The 22,329-nt window shown below is 45.5% G+C and overlaps 1 protein-coding gene across 2 annotated transcripts in view; it reads right to left on the bottom strand.

The window, feature by feature from the left end:
- Ncoa2 (nuclear receptor coactivator 2) overlaps positions 1–21,819 on the bottom strand; it is a 319,923-nt gene extending 298,104 nt beyond the window's left edge. Inside the window, exon 1 of one of the 2 annotated variants that reach the window (XM_045142549.1) lies at positions 21,745–21,819. The gene's annotated coding sequence lies outside the window, so the exon portion shown is untranslated. The remainder of the gene's footprint in view (positions 1–21,744) is intronic. The other variant, XM_004653297.2, reaches the window with a different exon arrangement.
- Positions 21,820–22,329: the final 510 nt, after the last annotated feature.

Genomic DNA, 22,329 nt, shown 5'->3' on the forward strand with positions numbered 1-22,329 from the left:
TCCAGGTCAGCCTGGGTTACAGTGAGACCCTGCCTCGAAAAACCAAAAAAACAAACAAAAAAAAAGAAATTTTTAGAAAAACCAATCTTCCAAACCCCCCTCAATGATAAAGTAAGAATCTGGCACTAGATTTCCTTAAAACCATTCAATTCATCATGATTCATTAATGATAAAACCTTCTAACGCATCATACTACTGAGTATTATCCTCACGGAACAAACAAGGAGGCCTGGTGATATAGGCCTGTAAACCCAGCACTCAACAGCAGGACTGCCACAAGATGAGGGCCAGCCTGAACTACTTGGTAAGCACCAGGCCATCCAGGGCTCTGTGGCAAGATCCTGTCTTGAGGCAATATATTCTTAATTATTATTAAGTGATTAGTGAGTATAGAATGTACTTAAATCATTTAAAACAAATTTCCGCTGGTTAAAAAAAAAAAAAAGGTTGGGCTGAAGAGATGGCTTAGAGGTTAAGGTGCTTGCCTGCAAAGCCAAAGGACCCACGTTCCAATCCCCAGGACCCACATAAACCAGATGCACAAGAAAGAGGGCACAGGCATCTGGAGTTCATTTGCAGTGTCTGAAGGCCCTGGTACACCCATATTCATATTCTCTCTCTCTCCCTCCCTCCCTCCCTCTCTCTCTCTCTCTCTCTCTCTCTCTCCCCCTCTCTCTCCCTCCCTCCCTCCCCCCTCCTCCTCCTCCTCCCTTTCCCTCTCCCTCCCTTTCTGTCAAATAAATAAAATAAAATATAAAAGGGGGGGCACTGGAGAGATGGCTTAGCAGTTAAGGCACTTGCCTACAAAGCCAAAGAACCCAGGTTGGATTCTGCAGTCCCACATAACCCAGATACACATGGTGGCGCATGCATCTGGAGTTCATTTACAATGGCTAGAGGCCCTGGCATGTCCATTTTCTCCCCCGCCCCCACCTTCTCTGTCTCAAGTAAATAAATAAAAATAAAATCCTTAAAAAATAGTAATAAAGTAGCCGGGCGTGGTGGTGCACACCTTAAATCCCAGCACTCAGGAGGCAGAGGTAGGAGGATTGCCATGAGTTTGAGGCCACCCTGAGACTACAGAGTTAATTCCAGGTCAGCCTGGACCAGAGTGAGACCCTACCTCAAAAAAACAAAAAAAAAAAAAAAAAAAATAGTAATAAAGGTGTGGACCATCACACCCAACTTCTTAAAAAAAAAAAAAAAAAAGATCTACAAACTTCTGTCAGAAATTTCTTCTAGGTTGTAATTAATAGGTTGGTATGGTAAGTAGGATGATTGAGATGGGGAGGTAATATGATGGAGAATGGAATTTCAAAGGGGAAAGTGCAGGGGGGGGGTATTACCATGGGATATTTTTTATAATCATGGAAAATGTTAATAAAAATTATGAAAAGATAAAAATAAAGAAATTTCTTCTAAATGTCTGCACTCCCATTAGGCATAGTTTAAGACACTGCCTTTTGTGCAATGAAAGAACACCTGCTTTTGTATCATACTCAGCCACTTCTTGTATCTCAAAAACAACCCTCTTCCCTCTTACTTAAAAGGAAGGACAGTAAGTAACATTTCAACTATCTACAGCTTAGCTGGTGACAGGTTTCAACCTTCTACATGCTCAGCTTCCAATGTGTCTGCAGCATTCCTCCTGAGTGAAGACAGGATCAACGCTCCCTCCCAGCTGAACCTCCATCAGGGAGGCTCATGACTCAGGCAGAAAATAACTGCCAATTCTGAGGCTGTCACAGAGCCACATATAGCTTCCTTGAGACATTCATTTTTGAACGGCGGCTGCGATGCTATGGGAAAGGTCAAGCAAGTCCAAAGAGAGGTCACTTGCAGGGACTTTAGCGTATCTCCAAGACAAGATCTTAGCCAACAGCCTACCTCATGTCAACCAGCAGACCTGCCCATGTTTTCTGTCCCTAGCCACTGCCCACCCCTGCTGAAGCTTCCTGGTTGGAGATGTCAGCTGTCAGGTAGCCAAGAAGCCATGTCCACCTTGCCTTTCTGATTCTGACCCCCAATATCTATGAGTATGATGCCACCAAATTTGGAGTTGCAACAACAGTAAGCAGTCCATCCCAGCAGAACATAAGCAAGAAGTGGAGATGACAAATAAGACTTCTGTCCCTGCACTCAAACTCTGCACACAGCTCTCTAAAGCGTGCCTTTCTGTACACTATGATGAAATCTCATCTCAGACACAACTGGGGCTCAATTCAAACCTACAGTGCTCCTTAAAGGCTCTCTTAAGCTCCTAAGATGACTGCTCACATAGACATCTGAACAGCTCTTCACTCTAATACAACTTTCTCTTCTAATGCACAGTAATTATGTTTCTTTCCTTCCCTAAATGATGAGATCTTCGACAACAGGGCCCTTTCTTTCTTTAATCTTCATGTTACCAAGGTCTGGCACACAGAAGGCACTCATTAAACTTTGGCTAAATAACAAACCTGATTATCTGATTTCCAAATCCTAAACAGATAAAACACAGAACATTGGGGAAAAGTACCATTGAACAAACCACATACAAAAACACAAAAAAAACACACGCAAAAAAAGAAGAGGTCACACTCAGGCCGGGCTGTAGCATGGTTGGTAGGGGCTCACCTAGCATACACGCAGCCTTGGGCTCAATACCCAGAACTGCATAAGCCCAGTGTGGTGGCACATGCAAGTAATCCCAGCACTAGAGGTAGCCACAAGAGGATCAGAAGTTCAAGGTCATCCTCAGCTACAAAGAGTGTACGAAACTGTCTCAAAAGCACATATATGTTTTTCAAAATGGCTAGTTCTAAACTTTTGAGTGCATAAAGGAATAAAAAATAAGACCAGACAAGCCTCATTTCCTGGAGACTGTGTATAGCCACTGTTTTATAATAATGGCAACTTCTATATATTATTTTTGCAGCTCCTTGCTCCCTGCCTATTCTTAATGTCCCTGCTTAGTAACATTTCAAAACCATGAAATACATCCCTCCCAAATGACCCAGGATGCTGCCAGGTCTCTTTGGAGGATATCGTTCTGCACACTGATGAGGAGTGCAACAATTTTTACGATAACAGTTTCTGTTTACCTCTCTCCATGGCAGTGTGGATCTTCAATGCTCCCTGACGTCCTGTCTCAAAAGCTCACTCCCCAGGTTGGCTCTGTGGGGAAGTTGAGAACTTTTAAATGGTGGAGGAGGTCACAGGGAGTGTGCACTTGAAGGGGAATGGAGGAGCCCAGCCCTTCTTGTTTTTCACATTCCAGCCAAGAACTGAATGGCTTTGCTCAGCCTCACAATCCCACAATGCAAAGCGACTGGTCACAGACAAGTCTCCAAAGCTGTGAGCCAAAATAAGCCTTGATCTTCATAAATTGGCTCATTACTTGGTTACAGTAGTGATTGTTTAAAAAGTGGTACAATTTGCCAGGCATGGTGGTGCACACCCAGCTTTCTGCTTCCCAGCACTTGGAAAGCAGAAAAGAAAAGTGTATCACAAAAGAAAGCAATACACTGGGGGCCAAGTGTGGGGACGCACGCCTTAATCCCAGCATTTGGTAGGCAGAGGTAGGAGGATCACTGTGAGTTCAAGGCTACCCTGAAACTATGTAGTGAATTTCAGGTCAGCTTGGGCTAGAGCGGGACCCTACCTCAAAAAAACCAAAAACAAAAAAAGAAAGAAAGAAATACACTAGGGAGACAGGAAGATTATGAGTTCAAGGCCAGCCTGAAACTACATAGTGAATTCCAGGCCAGCCTGGGCTAGAACAAGACCTTAGTTCAAAAAAAATGTAGTGTGATTCATTTTGGAAACTAGGGGTAAGTAATATAAGAAAGGGGTTAGGGAGGTAGCTCAGTATTACAGTACTTGCTTAGCATGTACAACACCTGGGTTCAACCCTGAGGACCATCAAGGACCATCAACTCTGTGTGTGTGTGTGTGTGTGTGTGTGTGTAGGAGAATGTGAGTGTGTGTGCATACATACATATCACAATACAAACAAAATGACAAGAACAAGAAGAATGCCCTGCATCTGCAGGGCGGTTCTGGAAAGCTTTGCAAAATAAATTTTAAATAAATAAATATAAATATAAATAAATGTTACAGACAGGGGCTGGAGAGAAGGCTTAGTGATCAAGACACTCGTCTATGAAGCCTACAGACCCAGGTTCAATTCCCCAGTTCCCATGTAAGCCAGATGCACATCATGGCGCATGCATCTGCAGCTTGCAGTGGCCAGCAGGCCTGGCATGCCCGTTCGCTCTCTCATAAGTAAATAAATAAGTAGTATTTGGGGGGAAAAGGAGCAGCCTGGGATGGCAGTGTACACCTGAGGTGGCAGCACTAGGAAGGTGAGGCCGGAGGCTGTGAGTTTGAGGTTAGCCTGGGCTACAGAGTGAATTCCAGATTAGCCTGGACTAAAGTGAGACCCTGCCTCAAAAAAGTAAGTAAATAAATAAGTAAACTTCTTAGGCACTTCTCATTTTAGGTTCATGGTTGCCTTCATAAAATTGCACAGGTTTGTTAAATAAAAAGACCCATCACCAGTCTCACTTTTCTTTCCTTTCTTGATGTCTTGTCTCCTAAATATGTGATTTTTCCAATTTACATATTTATCAAACAAAAGAATAACAAAATCCCTTATTCCTTGGCAACATCTTCTATCTGGGTGAGGAGTACCTTGTAGGTCTCTATGTCCCTTGAGGAAGCAAAAGCAGGGTTCACCGCCACCAGCCAGACACCAGTCCTACTTGGAGTAAAAGGACATAACCTCATTTTATTTTGTTTTCTAAAAGTTAAAGTTTCAAACTGAGCTTTATTCTGGCATTCCTCAGACTCCTGTGCCATTTCTTGTTGCACAGGGTACATTTCTTATACTGAGGTTTATATACCTATATTAAAAAATATACCACTGCTCTTCCCCAACCTGGAGGGTGGAAATAAGCAGGCAGCTCTGCTTGCTGGACGGCACACCTGGATGAGGGCTCTCTCATACATTATCTACGGTTCTACAGTAAGAGAAAGAAAAGATGAGATTAGGTATAAACTAAAGAAGCTGGAAGAAAATATTAGAATTGGAAAAGTCAGCAAAGGGAACAAATGAAGATATTGCAAAGAAAAAGAAACAGGGAAAATAGCACTTTTAAGTTCAGTTTGGTCAAGTGTTCAACAAACTCAAGTTACCAACTCTCCAAAAAGAGCTAGGACATGTGTCTCTAAAAGCAGTCAAATAAAAGCTTTCTATTTAGCCAAGTGACTGCAAAATAAATGTCTCAACCTCGCCCTCCCTCTGGTATGTGCCAAAAACAGAAATCTACTTCTTCCCAGGGGGGGGAAACATACGTTGGTAGATGGCAAATGACCTCAAAGTCAAGTGTGACCTTTCCACTTACATCTCCTTATGACCCAAAGGACTGAAGGCACACGCCATGAAAATGGCCCCCATGCCCCACCAGATGCCACCACGTGGAGTAATGAGCGCTCAGAGGCTGATAGCCTCATGCTCCTAACAGCCGCTTCCCAAGAAACTGAAGTCTGAACACGGAAGACACACCAACATATAACAAGCAAACCCTCTTCAAGAACAAATGATGAGAACCCAAACACCTCTAGGTGTCTAAAGCAAATGGGGAAGGGAGAGGCACATTAAAGAGAGCCAAGGTAAGAAAGCAAATGCACTGAGTGACCTTGTTTAGATTCTGCTTTGGAAACCAAAACTTAACAGCCATTTGGGGGAAAACTGAGAAAACTGAGAAGAAATACACATTCTTTGTTTTTTAATTTTTTTAATGCATTTATTTGCAAGCACACAAGAGAAAGAGGAGAAACAGACATTTTTGAGAATGGACACACCAGGGCTTCTAGCCACTGCAAACAAACTCCAGACACAGGTGCCCCTTGTGCATCTGGCTTACGTGAGTCCTGGGGAATCAAACCTAGGTCCTTTGGCTTTGCAGACAAATGCCTGAACTGCTAAGCCATCTCTCCAGCCCAAGAAATATGCATTCTGATGGTTCCATAGTGATACTATGTAGGTTAACCAGGATAATGCCTTTATTTTGCTTTTTTTGTTTTGGCTTGGCTTTGGGAGATTTTGTTTGTTTTTGTTGTTGTTGTTTTAAAGTGAATTTTTAGCTTTTATAAAAAATTATTTATTTACTTATTTGAGAGTGAGAGACAGAGAGAAAGAGGCAGATAGAAAGAGAGAATGGGCACACCAGGGCCTCCAGCCACTGCAAACGAACTCCAGATGTGAGCACCCCCTTGTGCATCTGGCTAACGTGGGTACTGGGGAGTCGAGCCTCAAACCAGAGTCCTTGAGGTTCACAGGCAAGTGCTTAACTGCTAAGCCATCTCTCCAGCCCTGCTGTTTTGTTTTGCTTTGTTTTTGAGGTAGGGTTTCACTCTAGCTCAGGCTGACATGTACTCCTCTATGTAGTCTCAGGGTGGCCTCAAAATCACGGCGATCCTCCTACCTCTGCCTCCCCAGTGCTGGGATTAAAGGGATGCGCCACCGCGCCCAGCTTTGGCTTTTAAGTTTTTGAGGTAGGGTCTCGTGGTAGCCCAGGCTGATCTGGAGTTCACAATGTAGTCTCAGGGTGGCGGGTACCCATGGAGATCCTCCTACCTTTGCCTCCAGTCAACACACCCAGCTGTTTTGTTTGCCTGCAACTCACAGTAATCCTCCCACCTCAGGCATGGAGGTGCTGAGATTAAAGATGTGTACCACTCCTAAAACAGCTAAAGATTGATCTACCATATGACCCAGCTATAGCACTCCTAGGCATATATCCAAAGGACTCATCTCATTTCCTTAGAAGTACATCCTCAACCATGTTTATTGCTGCTCAACTTATAATAGCTGGGAAATGGAACCAGCCTAGATGTCCCTCAACTGATGAGTGGATAATGAACATGTGGCACATTTATACAATGCAGTTCTACTCAGCAGTAAAGAAAAATGAAGTTATGAAATTTGCAGAAAAATGGATGGACCTGGAAAGGATTATACTAAGTAAGGTAACCCAGGCCCAGAAAGCCAAGCGCCACATGTTCTCCCTCATATGTGGATCCTAGCTACAGATGACTGGGCTTCTGCGTGAGAATGAAAATACTTAGTAGCAGAGGCCAGTAAGTTAAAAAGAAGACATAAAGGGAAGAGAAAGGAAGGGAGGAGGGTACTTAATAGGTTGGTATTGTATATATGTAAGTACAATGATTGAGATGGGGAGGTAATATGATGGAGAATGGAATTTCAAAGGGGAAAGTGTGGGGGGGAGGGAGGGTATTGCCATGGGATTTTTTTTATAATCATGGAAAATGTTAATGAAAATTAAATTAAAAATAAAATAAAAAATAAAAAAAGAATAAACATGCACGGAATGTTATGACAAAAAAACAAAAAGGTGTGCCACCACACTCTCAGCATACTGTCAGCAATGCTCTTTACAGATGAAAGATGCAATCTGTAACTTATTTTGTACTAGTTTCCAATACACAGACCCACACCCACATCAGCACACTGGAAAATGTGAGGAGAAAGACAGTGAGAGGATACACATAGCAAAACTGTGTACAGGAACTACACTAGCCTTTCCATCTTCTGCATGGTTATGGTGTCTCATAGTGAAACATTGAGACAAACAAGAGAAATCCTTAGCGCCCCCCACCCTCCACACACACACAAGCCTCTAAACTCTTCTAGCCAGAAACACATCATTCCAGGGCACCATGAAAGCAATGGGAGTGGCTTTGAGCTACTCATTTATCCAAACACAGGGAGCTAAGGACCAGATGACACATCACATTAAGTACCACCACCTCTTCCACCTGAATCCTATACTGTTTCAATTTAATATGTCATTGGTCAGAAACAGAAATGTGAATGGATGACAGACAGATGGCCTTCTAACTGATTTTGCAAATAAAAATGACCCTACAGTTAAGGAATTATGGTCATCCATATAAATTTGGATAGTTTGGGCTGGAGAGATGGCTTATCAACTAAGGTGCTTGGCCTACAAAGCCAAAGGACCCAGGTTCAACTCCCCAGGACCCACATAAGCCAGATACACAAGGTGGCACATGCATCTGGAGTATGCAGTGGCTGAAGACCCTGGTGCACCCATTCTCTATCTGCCTCTTTCTCTCTCCCATTCTCTCTTTCAAATAACTAAATAAATAATAAAAATAAATAAATTTGAAAGGTCTGGGAATATTTTTACAAGGGTTACATGTGGGCTCTAAAGGTAAGGGGTTTTTTTGGATGGTTATAGAATTTCATTATCTTTTAATATTTTATTTTTATTTATTTATTTATCAGACAGAGAGACAGAATGGGCACACCAGGGCCTCCAGCCACTGTAAAAGAACTCCAGACGTGTGTACCTCCTTGTGCATCTGGCTAACGTGGGTTCTGGGGAATTGAACCTGGGTCCTTTTGCTTTGCAGGCAAACACCTTAAACGCTAAGCCATCCCTCCAGCCTGCATTATTTATCTCTTGAGACGTCAGCCCTTCAAATGATAATTCCATTCTCCTTTCTATCACTTTTTGATGGAAGTGTCTAAGTGCCAACCCTGGTATACTTCCTTTGTGTGTGGTTTGGTTTCATCACCTTCCTAGAACTGCTGAATTTCCCCAAGGTTTTCTTTACCTTTTTCTCCTCTCCACTATAAACTGATATTATTAATCCCTCTCCTCACCTTAGCATCAAAATATTCTATGAAGGAAAATATAATTCGTCCAAGTATTAAAGAAGGTACTATTTTACCAAAAACAATACTGTTTCTGATTCACATGTAAGTGCATGAGGGTTCTTTTCTGTACAGTGTTTTTAATAAAGTCTATAAGTGATTTGCTAAGCAACTTATTAATAACCTCTGAATATTTTTGGAATCATCTCTTTTTTTGGCTATTTATTTGAGAGAGAAAAAAAAAGAAGGCAGACAGAGTATGGATGCATCAGGGCTTTCTGCCACTGCAAACGAACTCCACATGCATGCATCACTGGTTTTACATGGGCACTGAGGAACCAAACTCCAGTCCTTAGGCTTTAAAGGTAAGTGTCTTAACCACTGAGCCATTTCTCTAGCACTCCACCCTCCACCCCTTTTTTTTTTTTGAGGTAGGATCTCATTCTAGCCAAGGCTCACCTAGAATTCACTTGTAGTCCCAGGCTGGCCACAAATTCATGGCTCCTCTCCCTCCCTAGAGCTGGGATTAAAGGCATGAGCTACCACGCCCAGCTTCCCTCTCTTTTTGTTCTGATTATTTTAGTGTTAAGATCGGTAATAAAAATTCCCAAAATAATTTTTATGTCAAAGGCATGCTTCCAAACTTCAGAGTAACTCACCCTCTTTCTCTAGGCAAATCCAAGAGCCTCAGTTTGACAGTCAACACATGTTCTTGGGAAGAACACACTACTCGGTACAAAGGTTCACGCGCAAGGCAGAAATAGAAAAGGTTAGGTTCATGAAAGACTCATGCAGTAAGTGTTTGGAGATATTACTCTCAAATGTGTGGAAAATTATATTTTTAGGAAAGGAACTTTGTGGGAAGATCAATCTATAATGACTTAGAGCAGAGAAGGGGGACTTGTTAACTGTCAGTCAGAGAAAAAGCTTAAAAATGAAAGCTGCTCTGGGGAGGGAAAAACTGTAGTGTGTGTGCTAAGTGAGGGGTGGGGGGAGAGAAAGAGAGAGACCGAGCATGAGTATGCAGGACAGCAAAGCATTTTCAGCAAACTAATAAGAAAGTAAGAATAATTTCCTGAACCACGTGGGCAGGCCAATGCACATAATTGGGCATATTTACAGGACCCAATGGATAGCCGATCATAAGTAAAGCATTTTAGTTCAGTCTCTCTGCTTGATGCCAAACCTTAACAAATATATGTTGAAGTCTTTCCTAATTTGTTTCTTCATGTTCTGAAGTCACCAGATAATTATCTAAACCTTAAAATTCTATGAGTAGTTCCTCCTTCCACTTGACTGGCAAGTACTAGATCTGATACCAGTTTTCCATTCTACTGGAATTCTTTTTTTAAAAATGTATGTATTTATTTAGTTTTTTGCAAGCAGAGAGACGGTGGGGGGATGGGAGTGCCAGGGCCTCTACCAGTGCACATCAACTCCAGATGTGCATCTGACTTTACATGGGTACTGGGGAATCGAACTTAGGTCATTAGGTTTTATAGGCAAGCACCTAAACACTGAGCCATCTGTCCAGCCCTCTATAGGAATTCTTAACATGACACAATGTAAAGATCTTCATGAATCTTCCTTTTCCTTCACAGGTTCTATTATTTGTACCATCTGTTCATTTAGAAAAGTTGTTGGTGGAACATTGCAAGGATTTTTTTTTCTCTAACTCAAAATAATAAGTGAATTTAAAGCAGTAACAAAAACACTATACATAAATAAAGCTCAAAAAAAGAATTACAGATTTTACACTATATCAACTATAATATATAAATTATAATATGTTGTGTGAAACTCCACAAACAAATATCCTTAAAGTTTATGAATTTGGTTAGTTTTCACCAATATTAAGTCATCAATATTTTCAACTTAGAACATTTGAACCATTCAGGTTGAATGACTATTTACAAGACATCTAACAATGTAGAGGTTAAAATAATATCCTTAAAGAAATACAAAATTAAGGGCTCGACCCCATCTGCTGGGCCACAGTGTTAAGCCACCAACTTCTAGTCTAGTAGCTATGGTACCTGGGCAAAATGATTTAAAAATGCCTTAACATGTGGCATTTACTAGCTTTTTCATTAAATACCATCAAAGGGTAGATCTACCTAATAAAAAGTAACAATGTTAGCCTGACATGGTGGCACATGCCTTTAATGCCAGCACTTGGGAAGCAGAGGTAGGAGGATCACCATGAGTTCAAGGTCAGCCTGAGACTACATAGTGAGTTCCAGGTCAGCCTGAACTAGAGGGAAACCCTACCTCAGAAAACCAGAAAAGAAAAGAAAAAAAAAGTGATACTGTATATCATGATCATACACAAATCTTTAATGACAGTAACAAACTTCCACATCACCTTGACCCTGTTCTCTTAACTACCTCCCATCTTCTATCTTCAACTTTAAGGGAGGGGCCAAAAAAAGTCAGAGAAAAAGAAAGATGAATGGAAAAAGACCTAGAGAGTTAAATTCAAAGAGAAGCAGTGGGAAGCAGTGGCTGATTTGTCATTCCGCCCTCACTTCAAAGCACCCCCTCCACACCCACAGCACCTGGCAGACAGGCGCACAAGGGCAGAGGAGCGCAGAATCCTAAGCCTCACTGGCTCTCCTCTACAAGCAGCCAGCTACTACAACTTTCCTAAGTGCTATCTGTGAAACCTGCAGACGTTCATACACTCGAAAATCAGAATTTTAGAGAATTTCCATTTTCCTCATTTAGAAACCCAAACAATACACATGGAAGAATTTTCCACCCATATTCCAAAATTAACCACTTGGAAGTAATGACCTATTGAATGTTACATTTCTAGCTAATTCTATTTTATTAACATATATCCTAGGAGCCAAGGATACAGCTCAGTGGTACAGCACAGCCCACAAAAATATGCAAGAAATAGTTACATATATGTCCTAACACATTAAATGCATCTTTAAAAAACTTTTACTTGGAGCTGGGCATGGTGGCACATGCCTAATCCCAGCACTCAGGAGGCAGAGGTAAGAGGATCAGAGTTTGAGGCCACCGTGAGACTACACAGAGAATTCCAGGTCAGCCTGGGCTACAGTGAGACTCTACCATGAAAAACCAAAATAAAATTTTTAAAAAACTGTTACTTGGGCTGGAGAGATGGCTTAACAGTTAAGACACTAGCCTACAAAGCCTAGGGACCCAGATTTGATTCCCCAGCTCCCACATAAGCCAGATGCACAAGGTGGCACATGTGTCTGGAGTTTTTTGCAGTGTCTAGAAGCCTTGATGAGCCCATTTTCTCGCTGTATCAGCCTCTCTCTCAAATAAATTAATGTTTTTTTAAACCTGATACTGGAACTCATTCCTATCCTCCTACTTCTGCCTCCTGAGTGCTGGGATTAAAGGCATGTGCCACCATGCCTGGCCACAATTCCATTTTTTATTGAAGCAAGGGGTCTTAGAGACCAAACCTAAGGTCTTGTGCATGCTAAGCAAGTGGTACAGAACTGACAGATATCCCCAGGCCATAATTCAGTACTTTTGTTTATATTTTGATAACAATTGCAAGGATATTAAAAATGGAACTGGAAACTATTACACAATTTTTAAAATATTGTTATTTATTTCTTTGCAAGCAAAAATAGAGTATAACACACCAGAGCCTCTTACCACTGCAAATGAACTCCAGATACATGCACCACTTTGTGCATCTGGCTTTATGTTATTCCTACAGGAATCAAATCTGGGCCGGAAGGCTTTGCAGGCCAAGTGCCTTTAACTGCTGAGCCATCTCCCTGGGCCCCTGAAACTGGAAATTTTAAGCTAAGTAATAAATGTTTTTACAAAGGCTACTGTAACACCAAAGGCAAAGGGAGTGTTTCACACTGACTCACGAGCTGCTTTTATAAGCAGGAATGACCTGCTAAAAAGACAACCCTCTTTTAGATGGGTGCTTGAATGGGCACACATCAGCTCAGCTAGCAACAGCAACAACTTGCAGAACTCACAGCTTCCTAAGTTAAGCCTCATAGGGTAGGGCTTGGGATCACATTTCACATGGACATAGATGACAAACAGAAAATACCATGTATTATATTTTCATCTATGGCAAGAGGCTTTCGGTGGTGGCAGCTGGACCATGAAAGCAGGGCACACAGATCCCCGTATGTGCATAGGTGAGAATTCCCTGAGAGCTTGCCTGCTCCCTGCAAACAATTGAGCAGACAGGAGAATTCCACAAATAGCAGTGAAGAAGTCAGATGACTGAATATATTATCAGCCTTCTTTGGATCTACAATATCTCAACACAGAGTCATGTGTGCTACATGGAGAGCAAAATGCTCACCAAACATGCATCACACAATCTGGGCCCGATGGCTAAACACACAAACGTTAAATCTATTGTAACAAAATAAGAAGCAACGTACCAGATCAGCTCTTTTATTCATTCTAAACCTATAGCTCCTATAGTGTTCCCTCAGTCAGCTTTCTGCCTAACCCCCACAACCAAGTTTTCTATAGAGAGAACAATAGACAGCGACAGTATGCTTTTGAAAAACAGATTCCTAGCCCTGCCCCTTTCACTAGTGCAAAATTCCAAAGCCCTGGGCAAGAGCCTAACAAGAACACAAGAACCCCAGCTAAGTGAGCAGGGCCATGAGAATAGGGCTGCCTGGATTCAAACTGCTCACCCAAGGTCTGACTGTGTGGCCTATGGCAAATTACTTGACAGCTCTGTGCCTCCATTCCTTGCTGAGCTATAAGAGAAATGCTGGGAAAATGACTGCCTCCCAGCATCCAAGCAAGCATATACTGTACAGCAGTCCACACAGGTTTGAGTAAACACTCAAGAAATGCTAGCTGTTGGGGCTGGAGAGATGGCTTAGCGGTTAAGCACTTGCCTGTGAAGCCTAAGGACCCCGGTTCGAGGCTCGGTTCCCCAGGTCCCACGTTAGCCAGACGCACAAGGGAGCACACACATCTGGAGTTCGTTTGCAGAGGCTGGAAGCCCTGGCGTGCCCATTCTCTCTCTCCCTCTATCTTTCTCTCTGTGTCTGTCGCTCCCAAATAAATAAATTAAAAAAAAAAAAAAAGAAATGCAAGCTGTTTTATTGCCTTGTTGTCCTTAGCTCTTGAAAATTAAGAATTCTTCAGCCTGGCTTGGTGGCACACACCTTTAATCCCAACACTTGGGAGGCAGAAGTAGAAGGATCTGTGTGAGTTCAAGGCCACCATGAAACTACATAGTGAATTCCAGGTCAGCCAGGGCTAGAATGAGACCCTACCTCAAAATAAAGTAAAATGAAACAAAGAATCCTTGGGCTTCAAGAATGGTGGGAAGCTGGGGCTGGAGAGATGGCTTAGCACTTAAGGCACTTGCCTATGAAGCCTGAGGATACAGGTTCAACTCTCCAGGTCCCACATAAACAAGATGCAAAAGGTGGCGTGTGCATCTGGAGTTCGTTTGCGGTGTCTAGAGGCCCTGGCAAACCCGTTCTCTCTCTCTCTCTTTCTCTAATAAATAAATAAAAAATAAATATTTTAAAAAAAAAAGAATGGTGGGAATCTGGACAACAAGCACACACACACCAAGCGAGACTACCAGAAGGTGTTAAGCTCTCTCTGTCCAAGAGAGATTAACCTGTCTGGGAGATATCTGCCTAAAGTGCTTGCAGAGCTGCAACCATCCAAATCTATTTTTTCTTCTTTCAAACTAAACCACTAGAAGAGAAGTTCTTAAAGTACTAAAACATCTGCTTCCTCGGATTCCTAACAGAAAGGTGTTCTCAGACTCATTCCCTCACTGATCAAGCACACTCCTGGAAATTAACAAATTAATCCCATGTAAAAGCCAATCTCCTAGAATCTTGGAGTAATATGGAGTGCACAATAAAAAGCCTAAGGAAATAGTGCAGCCCATAAAGTGCTTGCCTGTAAGTATGAAGACCTGAGTTCAATCCCCAGAACCCATGTGAAGGGCCTGGGATGGTGGTGTGTGCCTAGCTGGCTAGGCAGGATATACTAATTAGTGAGCTCTGTCTGGCCCAGTGAGCACCTCTGTCTCAAAGGAAGTGGACATGTTCCTGAGGAAAGCATTGGTGGTGAGCCTCTGGCCTCTAAACACACACACTCACATACCTTTACCCACACATGAACATATAGACACCTACACACACAAACAAAAATTAAAAAATTAACTACTTTTTTTTTTTTTTGAAAGAGCCTCACTCTAGCCCCAAGCTTACCTGGAACTCACTGTAACCCCAGACAGGCCTGGAAGGCCAGAACTTGAGAGGATCTTTCTATATCAGTCTCCAAAGTGTTGGGATTAAAGGTGTACCCCAACATGCCTAGCCAAAAAAAGTAACTTTAAGGGGGAAAAAAAAATGAGGGCTGGAGGGATGGCTTAGAGGTTAAGGCATTTGCCTGCAAAGCCAAAGGACTCAGAGTCAATTCCCCAGGACCCATGTTAGCCTGATGCACAAGGGGGCGCACACCTCTGGAGTTCATCTGCAGTGGCTGGAGGTTCTGGCATATCCATTCTCTTTCTCCCTCTTTCCTCTTTCTCTGTCAAATAAATAAATTAAAATATTTTTTAAAAATAAAGGCCGAGCATGGTGGTGCACACCTTTAATCCCAACCCTTGGGAGGCACAGGTAGGAGTATCACCATGAGTTCAAGGTCACCCTGAGACTACATAGTGAATTCCAGATCAGCCTGAACTTCAGTGAGACCCTACCTCAAAAAAGTGGGAGGGGAGCTGGAGAGACAGTTTAGTGGTTAGTTAAGGCACTTGCTTGCAAAGCCTAAGGACCCAGGTTAGATTCCCCAGGACCCACAAAAAGCCAGATGCACACACAAAGTGCATGTGTCTGCAGTTCACCTGCAATGGCTAGAGGCCCTGGCATGCCTATTCTTTCTGCCTGTCGGTTCCTCCCTCCCTCTCTCTCTTTCTCTGTCTTAAATAAGTAAATAAATAGACAAACAAGTCTATTTTTAAAATTATTTTTTTTTTTTTTTTTTTTTTTTTTTTGGTTTTTCGAGGTAGGGTCTCACTCTGGCCCAGACTGACCTGGAATTCACTATGGAGTCTCAGGGTGGCCTTGAACTCATGTAAAATTATTTTTTAAAAGCCTAGGAGGTGGTGGCCCTCGCTGATAACTGCTCTGGTCCTTTATGGTGGTAGGCCTGTTGCCCAGTACGGACATGTTAGTCCAGAACACGAATGCACTCCACTGAGAAACCTTGAGACGCACAGAGAAGAACACCTGTAGGAGCAAGCTCCCCTTCCCCCGGAAGCCAGAGGGCTGAAGCCCTGGGGAAACAGCGGAAAGAGGCAACCACACACAGGGCCCCACTGAGATGGGCGTCCTCACCCGCCACCCTATCACATCCAACCAGCTGCAGGGTGCCACCCTGACCACACAGCACCACGTAGGGCTTAGTGGTAAGAGGACACAATTCAATTTCAGACCACATAAAACAAAACTAATCATGTAAGTATCCATACTTTTATTCAGGAAAAGCTACTTAATTGGAAGCTCATCAGTCAGGGTGACATTTTAACTATTTTAACAGTATGATCCCATTTTCAAGGAAAAAAAAGATAACCCAAACCAAAATCAAAGCAGAACTTGCTGACATGCTGCAGCTGAAATTAATTACATACACAATCAAAAGAATAGATCTTAAGTACCAAAGCAAGTGAAAATTAAGGCAAAGTGTTCCTTTTCTACTTTCTTCCCCTTCAAAAAATGAGAGGAAAGGAGAAAGGGCGGCAGGAAGGGAAGGAGGGAGGAGGGAGAAGGGAGCCAGGGACAGGGGAGGGCCATTTCTCACTGTACATTCCCCCTTCAATCATCGGATTGGTAACACATGCTTTTTACTAGTAAAATATACTGCCAAGCCCAGGACACTCAAATCTCCATCGAATGACTACATGAGTAAAACAATAGCTAAATGAGGCAAGAATGCAAAGGAAAGATCCAAAAGCCCAAAATGAGGTTTCCACTGGCTATGAGGAACCAAACAGTGTGGAGTTAACTCCCTCAAGGCACAAATTCCACCAGAATTAATAGCTAATTTCAATTTTCCATATATTTGACAACTGCCAAATGTTTTTTAGGATATTTTTCAGGTCTTTAACTAGTTGTTAACACACAGCTATATGGAGACTCTATCTTGATTACTGAAAAGGATAACTTTACACCCAAAAGCCTCACAAGCAGTAGAGAGAAACATGACCACAAGTCCTCTGCCCATTTACTTTCTTTAGAAATTTCCAACCAGGAACCAACTGAACACTTGTCCCAAAGTCAATGCTCACAGCCACTGGAAGCCAGAAATGTAGCAATCCACGAGCAATGTCTCACAGGCAAACTAAGTGGATTGAGTTCTACTACCTTCAGACCACTCCTTTAATTCCAGTGACCCTCAGGAAAAAAAAAAAAATGCCTATTTTCTTCATGTGTCTGCGCTGAAGGTTAGTAGCACTAAAACCAAACTCTACAGCTTTTCCAAACACCACTTGTAGTGGATTTTCAGGGGTGGTATGACGACGTCATGTTCCTCCAGTGCTTTGCAATTCCTAAGGCCTCTAAAACCAGAAGGAAATAAATGCACACATAAACACCATGAATGCCTTCTGGGTTTAGAAAAGCTGGGCGTAGATGTAAAACGAGCCTGAGACAGGAAAGGGTGCACCAAAACTAGAGGCTCAACTCCATTTCCCGTGCCTGGCTGTCATTATTGGTATGCAAATATGGGATTATTTCACTAGGGCAAAAGTCCCTGATTTGCCACTGACTTTATGATTTACTGCAATGAAACACCAATGCCTTTAAGCAGTGACTTATTTTTCTCTCCCCTCCCCTACTCATTTAAAATCAATAAGGCATGTAATAACATAATACCAACCAAAACTATAAACACAAACTATTAAAAAGCTAATAATTCCCCAAACAGCAGTGTTGCCATAACAAGAGCTAAACACTAGTTATGCTTTTAAGTATAATTTCAATCATGACACCAAAATGGTCAAAATGTCAAATAAAGACTACATTTCAGAAAATACATCTTCTAAAAAAAAAGTCATTTTTTTCTTTTTCTACCCAATGTTCTAAGAACTACTTTTAAAAATCTGCTTAAAAATCCAAAACAACACACACAGATTCTTAGAAATCCAAGCTGTCAAAACTTATGGGTCACATTTCAACCTGGTATGATTTAAACAGCTAAGGCAGAATCCATCAACCCAAGGTGTGTGCTGGATGCTTGTTCACAGGTCCCTGATTCCAGAGAGATAAGGCAAGCTTTAATAAGATCCAACTACAGAACACGACCATGGAAATTCATGCCTTGATCTAACCCCATGCATCAGACCAAGAACCTCTTTATACCTTTTTATACCCCTAGTAAAGTGCTTTTTTCACAATAAATATTGCCCAAGTCATACTTAACTCCTGAAGAATTAAAGTTAAAAAAATATTTTTTCTGCTACCCAAAAAAAAAAACATTAAATTCATGATTGGTGAACTCTCTTCTACCTGGGTGCCTCAGTATCTTGACATCTACATGTCAAAGGAGTCCTCTCTCTTACAAAGGCAATTCCCAGGAGGATGAAAGCTCACATCCAGTCTGGGAGAACACAATGGAGTCCCAGCTGACAATGCACACATCTTTTTCTAGATGTCTCCATATGCTTGAGAGGGCACCCGGCCCACCCCAAGCCAGGCATTAGAAAACTTGCCACCAAGAATCTAAGTGCATCTCAAGGATTGTTACAGGAAATGAGTAACATAATTGGGTTGCTCTGAAGAATACAGGTAAGGAAAGGATCTCATGGAAGTGGCCATCAGTAACTAAACAATGGGGTGTTTGAATGCAGTAAGACTTAGAATGTTAGTTTAACTTACAACACTCTCTACTTCAGTTGTATTTTGATTCTTTTATCACCAAAATACCACTTCAGGGCTTCAGCAAAAGTGCAATTTGTTAATTTCTACAACACTCGAGATTATACTAGATTGGAAATTTATACTATAAATTTTAAAGTGGTATATTTTACAAAAGAATATTGTTTCCAAAATGTGTAGTCTCCCTCAATTCTTTCTTAGTAACCCAATATAAATAAATGCTTGAAAACCTGTTACAGTAACAGCAATAGCACTCCATAAAATATCTTTTTTAAAATTCCAAGGTTTTGGGAGGCAGAGATAGGTGGGTTGCCGTTGAGTTTGAGGCCACCCTGAGACTACACAGTGAATTCCAAGTCAGCCTGGGCTACAAAGAAACCCTATCTCTAAAAACCAAAACCATTAAAAAAAAAAAATTCCAAACTTAAATCAATGGGATAAGGATTACAAAACGAATGGACTCATTCTTCGTCTAACACAGGTCATTTTTGAATTCCCAAAGATGCTACAAATTCCAACTGGAGAAAGGAATGTCAGGACTGGAAAGATGGCTCGCTCGGTGGTTTGAGCCACTTACTTGACAAGAAATGCTGCTCCTGTCAGGGCGGACTAACCTAACCAACAAAGAACAGGACAGTGCACATGGACCCTAGCAGCTGCTGTCTTTTTAAGACACCGCATGCAAGTCCTGCGGAGCGACCTGCAATCTGTACGGATGGATTCCCTTTCCTGAAAGTCAGGAGTTAAGGAAGTCACTACACTCAACCCAACAGTGAAAACAACCCAAGATGTCTTCAAATCCTGTATAAATCTGAAGTATCCACACATCGGCAGTGTTCAAGAAAACTAGTTATCAGGAAGACTTCTGTACAGAAGTAATCTGGCAAGATACACTGCTTTTTTGACTGCAAATATTCTTTGACTAGCTTTGCTCTTTAAATATCCACGCTTAACGTTCCAGTGATGCTGGCTCCTAACTTCATTTTGTTTACCCAAGAAAGAGCAACAGAAACACACACACATACACATCATAAATCGCACAATGTCACACACACCCCCAACGCCGAACTTTCGAATGCACTTGGGAACTGACGATCTAGTTAAACCAGGAACCGGTGAGGCCACCCCAACAATGATGCCATACACTCCTCAAATAGGTTGACTTAAGGCCACTCGAGCCTTCCCTCTCAGGGCAACCTTTCCGAGGTCGTCGTCCCGGGCTGGACAGCGGGGGAACGAAGCCGCCCCGGGCTTCGACGACCCCCCAGCACGTCAAGCGGGCGCTCGGGTCCAGAACGCGATCACTACATCGTTTGCCATTTCAGAGCCGGGCCTCGGAGTTGCTGCCACATCCTGAAGCGGCTTTGGACTTCGCCGCGTCCGCGCCTCAGACACCGCCTCTGGGCAGCGCGAGAGGAGGGCGGTCTCTCGGGGACCTCCGCAGGTGTCCCCAGGTACCAGCCCCCAGCGCCCGTGAGTGACACCACCCCGCAGACCCAGGTGCGGGGGACCGAGGGACCCACCGGAGTGCACGGCTCTCGGCGTCTCCATGACTTCCCCCGCCCCGCATGCAACTCTGCTGTAACTGGCCCCGGGAAGCCCCGCCTCCTCCCTTCCTCCGGCCCCCACCATTGGCTTCCCGACACCCGGCAGGCCAGATCCCGCCTCCCATTGGCTTACCGACCCATCAGTCAGACTGAAGCAAGATTCGGGTCGGTGGGAGGGGAAGGCGCTGGAGGAGGTGGAGTGGGAGTGGGATTAGAGGACGAGGTGGCGGAGGAGGGTGCTCGGCCAAGGGCTCCGGTTTAGGAAAGTTTCCCTACCAGTGATGGCCCCAGAAGGCCTAAGGCCCGGTGGCGCTCCCGGCCGGTGGAAGGGGCTCGGGTCCCCGATTCCCGCCCCTCGGTCCCGCAGGCCCCGGAAACCACTAGGGGGAGGGGGAAGAGGGAGGGACGTGAAACCAGGGATCGACCCACACACTCCCCCCCATCTTGGAAGAGGCGCCTCCGGGACTCCCCGGAGGGGCGGGGGGCGGAGAGATGCAGCCCGCAGCGCCGACCCCGGTCCCCGCCCGCAGGAGCCCCCCGGGGGCCAGGGAGAGGAGGATCCCCGGAGCGGGGCGTGACCGCCGCGAGCCGGCCCGGAGGACCCCTCCCGCTTCCCGCCGGGGGCCCTGAGGGCCGGTCCCCTCGGGGGGCGGAGAGAACGGGAGGGGGGGTAGAGAGACGGAGAAAAGGGGGCGCTGGTGAGCCAACCCGGAACCTCCCGCCCCCGGCCGCGGCCCCAGCGCGCCTCCTGCACACATGCCCGCACCCAGAAAGTTAAGTCAGGGGCGAACCCAGAGCGGCGCCGCCGCGGCCCGGCCCCCGGCTCCCCGCCCCCACCGCGGCCCGAGCGCGCCGCCGCCCCGCCCGCCGGCCCCGGCCCGGCCCGTCGCCCCCCGCTGCCGCCGCCCCGACACTCCGCTTCACCTTCACACACCCCCGGCACTTCCCGACTCCAGCCTCCCCTCGCCCGGCTCCCACCCCTCGCTGCAGCCGCAGCGCGCCTTCCAGAAAGAATGCACCATCCCGGGATTCACCTTCCCGGGGACTCTGCCGCGCGCAACCCCGGAGAAGGGCTGGAAGCCCGGGATCCGGCCGATCCCGCACCGAGCTGGCCTTGGGAAGGGGCCGCACCCGTGCTTCACCCCCGCCCCAAACCCCTTCTCCCCCGGCCTCTCCGCGCCGCGCCGCTCCGCGGGCTGCAGCCTCCGCCCGCCACGCTCTGCGCACCGGGGACTCGTCGCCCGAGCTCTCCGCCCGGCGCCCGAGCGCCTCCTTTTCTCTCCCGGGGACTCGGCGTTTCTCCACCGCTTCCCGCCCTCCCCGATCCTCCCTCCCCAACACCCAACTCCCCAGCCCCGCGGTGCCTCCGGGATGCACGTCCCGTTCTCCGCACGCCTGGGCAGCGGTGCCCGCGCACACTCATACACACACACACACACACACACACACACACACAAAAAAAAAAAAAAAAAAAAAAAAAATCCAGGCGCACGACCGCGCCGGGCAGCGCGCAGGAAGGGCAGCCGCGGCCCGGGGGTGTGGGGACGCGGCGCCCCCACGCTCGTCGCCCGCCCGCCCGCCCGCCCTCGCCGCCCCCCGGGGAAGGCGCGGTTACCGGCTGGGTCGGTCACGCCGTCAGGTGCCGGCTGCCGTCGGCGCTGACCTTCGCCGCCGCCGCTGGAGCCCAGGCTGCGGCCGCCATGTTCCCGTGTTAATAACTGCTGCCTGGTTGTTTATTTCAATGGAGATCCTCCCCCAACTCCCTCCTCCTCCTCCTCCTCCTCCTCCTCCTCCTCCTCCTCCTCCTCCTCCTCCGCGGCTCCGCACTTGCGGAGACACACAGACCGCGCGAGCTCGCGAGCGAGCAGGGGAGGGGGCTCGAGCCGCGCTGGCCCTGCCTCCTCCGCCGCCCGGCCGCCGCCGAGACCTGTCACTGGGGACCGCGCGGGGCGGAAACTTGCCTCCCGCGCCCCCGAGGACGAGGCGCCCGGGCGCTCCCGCCGAGCAGACCCTGGCCTCGGGGTCCGGCAGCATCTCCCCGGGCGCAGCCCTCCGAGCAGGCAATCGCCTGGGTGGGGTGGGGTGGGGGGAGACGACGACGACTGGGGACAAAATGGGTGACTGCTATCGAGGGAGGGTGACCTATGGGTGACTGGAAGTGAACGGAGAGTAAACAGAGGACTCCCAGCGAACAGGGCAA

Source organism: Jaculus jaculus, chromosome 2 (assembly GCF_020740685.1).
Source record: "Jaculus jaculus isolate mJacJac1 chromosome 2, mJacJac1.mat.Y.cur, whole genome shotgun sequence".
Taxonomy (NCBI): domain Eukaryota; kingdom Metazoa; phylum Chordata; class Mammalia; order Rodentia; family Dipodidae; genus Jaculus; species Jaculus jaculus.